Consider the following 5,156-nt stretch of genomic DNA (forward strand, 5'->3'; position numbering starts at 1 on the left):
TTCTAGGAAAAATTCACACCTTTACCCCCTTAAGTGTACGAATGGAATGTCGCTCACCTGCAGGTGAGCGACATTCACACACTTGCATTTCCAGTGTAGGTTTAAATAGGCTTCAGGCACAGGCCACGGCCAGGCCGAAAAAACAAGTACAGTCCCGCATGTGTTTTACAAAATACAATTGAGACCGTAAAATGTAATCCCGAATGTTTAAAATTTAATTCAGTCAGGACTGTATGCATACGTAGTATAACTGGCTATGATTTTTTCAACGGTGCACGTCACACGAGTTTTTGTCAATCGTGACGTTGTCATCGTCATCGATTCCTCTCACCCACTTAAATATCCTCTTGTGCTGCCGGACCGATCGGCGGAACCGAAACGATCGGACGAACCGCGTGGTTCTAACGAACGAGCGTGACGGGGACCGCTTTTGAGAAATGGTTCGACCCTTGCAGGGCTCGACCGGTCTAATCTAGGCTGCTGATTGTCTGATCGTCGCTCTTGCAAGTAAGGCGCTTGCCGGTTAAGTTGGTTCACTAAATGTAGGCACAACGGCAGGCCGTTCCCGGGCGGTCCGTACAGAGGGAGCCGGGACGATTCCCAGTTTTGGACCGCCCGTGGCACGCTCCTGGCCGCAGGCCCGCAAGACAAGCTGCAATTCAGGTAGTGCCACGTAAGCAGCACATAGTCGCGTATATTGGGAGTTCATCCATTATTGAAAGCATTCTAACAGTCATTCGCTGTTTTGTCAACCTGGTGGCATGTGCACCCCCTGCAGGCTCCCATAGCGCCTGATGGGTAGGCAACATCTTGCCTGCAGAACACGCGTGTACTGCGGTGTGGCCTACCCCGAGTCTCGCAGGCGCCAAGGTCCCGTGTCCCGTAGTTTGCCGAATGGGGTGACCCTTATGATGGACCAAAAGACTCGACCAAACGGCGCTGGCGGGCCCGGCGAGTTGCCGGTGCGACGAGGCGGAGCTGGCAGCTTGGTAGCTCTGTCTGCGGCGGAAGGGCGGTCGGGCCCGCTTGTTTTACCTCCCGCCCCGAGGCCCTGCCCTGCCGGTCCAGCCGACCGACTGCTGCTGGAATGCGAGAGATTCCCGGTCATAAAACTGCGTCCCGTCGGCGGCTTTGGCTCGGGGGCCAAATAGCGACCGAGAGGCATCCCGGGGCGGCGGCCAGGCAGAGCTCCCGTCTCCCTGACCCGCTGGCGTTCTGACCTTCCCTTCCTCTTTCGTTTGTCGAGCCATCTGCGCGGGGGTTGTGCTCGTCTTGTGGCGGCAGCGCACTGGTAAAACAAGTGTTAAATGTTGCATGTCAATTGGTGTTGTGCATTTTCTCAACACATTGTGGTGTATAACTAGGTTAAACGTCAATTGGTGTTTAAACTTTCGACACTTCCGAAAAGTATAGCAGCTTCACATCATATGGTCCCTATAGATTTGTGTGTGCCCAAGTGTGCAGAATTTAAACGTTTGCAAAATGTTTAAAATGTGCACACCACGCAAGTGTGCAACTTGAGTTCAACACCATGAAATGTTTAAAATCATAACTTGCACACGTGGGTGCTTAAATTATGCACACTTGTTTTTCCAGTGCGGGGGCTCGGCGCGTGTTTTGTGGTGGACAAAGCTCTTAGGGCACCTTCTCGTATGCTCAGTCGGACTAACGTTGCGTGAAAGTAGTGCCAGGTTAAACCACTCGTGCCTAAACTTTGAAGTGCCCAAACATGTTGATGGTGAAACCGCGAGAAGACCGGGCTCTCCTCGGTGGAGTGAGTGCTTGCTCACGGGGACGACCCCCCTTCAGCCTCTGCTGTTTCGTTTAGCCTTGGTCGATGTCCCGAGGGCAGTGGAGAGGGGCGGGAGCCGAGAGGCCGCCGCTGAGCCGAATGCTCTGTCGCTGTAACTGACGTGCTTATTACTGTTACTGTAACTGACGTGCTTATTGCTGTAACTGTAACTGACGTGCTTATTACTGTTACTGTAACTGACGTGCTTCTTTTTCTTGTTTCAGGTGAGTTCCTGTGAGACCGTGGATCTTATGGAACTTACGTTTCTGCTGATAGGTGCCTTGTAAGTACAAACTGCTTTCGTTATCGCTTTTGGTTTGCATGAGTGGGACGGGAGGAAGGGCCCGCTGGCCTCGCCGTCGTCGGGCTTTTGGTCTCCGCGTCTACCCGTATCATCGTTGTCGACTTCGTTTTATTTCCCTTTGCTGTTGGGGGCTTCTTCGACGGACGGGGTTGGGGTTTTGACGTCTTCCCCGCCTTACCCTCTTGCGGCCCAGGAGGAGGGCTTTTGTTTCGCTAGGCGGTAATGGTGTCGGGACCGACGTAGGCGGGAAGTTTTAGAGTGGATTCCCGTGTCGAAGGTGGCGTGGCCCGGCGGGGTGTGGGTACGTGCTCGAGCTTGCTACCCCTCACCCCCCGCTGGCAGGTGTGCTCGCGCGTGTGTGTGTTCTGGCGAATGTACTCGCACGCGGCCGCTCTCGACGAAAACGCTCACTTCGTCCGAGAGGAATGTCCTCTGTTTCCGGGACGCTCAGTCACTGCTGGTTTGAGGGGGATTTCTGTTTCCCTCTCCTAATTGCTTCGAATGAACTGGGCGAGTTTTCTCCGGTTGACGCTGAGCGTGGAAAGCGGATCAACTGTAGTACTTTCCAAGACTATCGAGACAGTTGTTATTGCATTTCGCTCCTTGAAGTGCGCTGTAAATTGCTTACGAACTATAGGTTCGTAATGCAAACCAAAACGTTCGCAGCTTCCGAAGGATTTTGAAGCGTTGTATTACGAACTAATTGTTCGTAAGCTTACAGTCGTGCTGTTAAAACTGGCTTCTTGGGGATGTAAGGTGAAAGAGAGAGAGAGAGAGAGAGAGAGAGAGAGAGAGCGAGAGAGCGAGAAGGGGGGGGGGGGGGGGGGGGGGGGGGGGGGGGGGGGGGGGGGGGCTCATGAGTACAGTGCATGCGGATGGCGGCCGAGGGAATGCGCTCACATACAAGCTATTCCCCTCCCCTTATATTCGCTCGCGTATCATCAATATCCCCCCCCTCCCCTCTCTGCTTCCAGTTGAGTCCAAAACGGTCAGATCTCTCCCCTTCTCTCCATCTCTCTTCAGTCCCTTCTATCTCTTCTCCTACCCCTCCTCTTTCTCTTGCTCTGCTATTTACTGTATTTCTGAGCGCCATGCCCTCCCCCTGTCCTCTGTCCTCTCTACTCACCCCGCGCTGTTGCACCTTTGGTAACACAAATGCTGTGGTCGCTACACACGAGACATTCTGCGCGCAACGGTGGGAATGCCGGTCGGTATTCTGTCTGTGTGTCTGTGTGTGTGTGTGTGTTTGAGGGAGAGGGAGAGAAAGGAGGGGGGATAGTGTTTGGTAGTGCGGCAGGTATGAGAAATTTGGACTGGCACTCGCAAGAGAAGGAATGAAAGTTGTAATAAAAAAAATGAAAGAGAGAGACGCACTTGCGCGCTAGCACGCGGGGGACTACGGTGGGGGAGGGGGGCAGCGAGAGGGCTTTCCTTGCGTGTGCCATAAAAAGAACCAAGTCGATTTGCTACGCGATGTGTAGCGCCGCTGCTGCTGGGGGGACGGGGGGGGGGGGTAGATGTAAAGGGGGAGGGCCGACGTGGTCTGGAGGAATACATAGGGAGCCAGCGGCGTATTAGGGAAAGGCGAAGGGATAAAAAAAGGGACGGTATCATTTCCCTCGAATCTTCGACTAGAGCATGGGGTGGGGTGGTCTCCATAAATATGCACTCCTGTTAGTGGTTATTCTTCAAATCCGCCTTGCGTGATGATGGTTGCCCAGGAAATGGTAGTATAGTTAAATCACCTGTATTACGATTAATCCATGAAGAAGCCTCTGGAGAACCACACGTTTGTGATTCATAATTCATTACAGTCAATGCTCGACTCTCTTGCCGTTTTGATTGAATGCAATGATGATGTGCCCGTTTACTCGTCGGGAAGAATTAAATAAATAATTGGCTCGTCAAACATGTCGTATATAACGTCGGCTCTCCCAGCCGGTGGCGTGTCGAGTCGACACCTTGCGCCGGGTCGGTCGGGCGTGCGATTAGCACATTGCCTCTGCGAAGGCCACCTCAGCCTCCTTGGCCTGCGCGGCACGGCGCGACGTCCAATTATGGCGCTGCGACACCGTGTTGCTGCTGCTCTCCGGTGTGAAGGGTCAGCAGCAGAGGCGCTGAAAAAAAAAGGAAACGAAACGTGCTTAACGTAGGGAAAAAAATGAGATGGCTGTGGGGGCCAAAGTTTAAACACTCGGCAAATTCGACTGTATAACAAGATGATGACAGTTTTAACTGCAAACTCAAAGTCTCCCTGCGAAACTGAAAAGTTCTGCAGTTTGAATTGTCAAACTACACTTTGTGCAGTTAAAACTTTATAACGTCTTATTTTTGAACTGCGAAGTGAAAGTTTCACTCGCCGAAAAGTTTCTCAGTGGAAACTACAAGACTTACGTTCTTCAGTTGAAGCTGTAATCCTGTTATACTTTGATTTGAAGAGCACTGTTTGTTTTTTAGCACGTTTTTATTTTTAAAAGTTCTTGCAACGGGTACGCGATTGCTAGTTGAAATTTCCCTAAACTCCAAAGTATGGTTTCACGTATTACTTTCAAAGTCTTCAAAAAATGTCACTGTCTTTATTAGAGTTTTTCTTGATAGATCGCCCTGTCGTCGTTGTTTTAGGTTTTGTTTTTGAAGGGGCATTTTGTGCTTTTAGTCGTTTGAGTAAGTTCTTCATGATTCGTAGCTCTCTATGATTCACGATAGGTTTTTACAGTGAAGTTTGTCCCCCTGAGGAACAGCGCTCTCGTAGAAAATATGTTTACCTTTGGCTATGTGCTGCACAATAGAGTTGTATAAGTCTTGTCCGTTAGTTCAGTTTTAATGCCCTTGTGAAGGCTTTTGTAGTACCTCCCTTAAGGCAGCGACCGTGTGCCCTTTTGTTTCGTGTTGGGTTGTATTTCAATAAGCTTCTAAATGACGAGGTAAATTGGTTTTGTCCGTGTCCGTATCGTTGCAATAAGATGGGACTATGAATCAATATGAACAAGTTTTTTTCTATATTTTCAAAATTAGTAATGTAACTTTGGAGATTTGATGGTTTTCTTAAAAGGGGGGGGG

General features: G+C 50.7%; 1 protein-coding gene across 2 annotated transcripts in view; it reads left to right on the top strand.

The window, feature by feature from the left end:
* Window positions 1-5,156, top strand: part of LOC113207299 (collagen alpha-1(I) chain) — a 56,236-nt gene that overhangs the window by 22,889 nt on the left and 28,191 nt on the right. Inside the window, exon 2 of one of the 2 annotated variants that reach the window (XM_052270238.1) lies at window positions 2,017-2,075. The exons of the other annotated variant lie outside the window; for it this stretch is intronic. The gene's annotated coding sequence lies outside the window, so the exon portion shown is untranslated. The remainder of the gene's footprint in view (window positions 1-2,016; window positions 2,076-5,156) is intronic. 2 annotated transcript variants of the gene reach the window in all.

The sequence above is a fragment of the Frankliniella occidentalis genome, unplaced genomic scaffold (assembly GCF_000697945.3).
Source record: "Frankliniella occidentalis isolate FOCC.00 unplaced genomic scaffold, Focc_3.1 Scaffold115, whole genome shotgun sequence".
In the NCBI taxonomy this organism is placed as follows: Eukaryota; Metazoa; Arthropoda; class Insecta; order Thysanoptera; family Thripidae; genus Frankliniella; species Frankliniella occidentalis.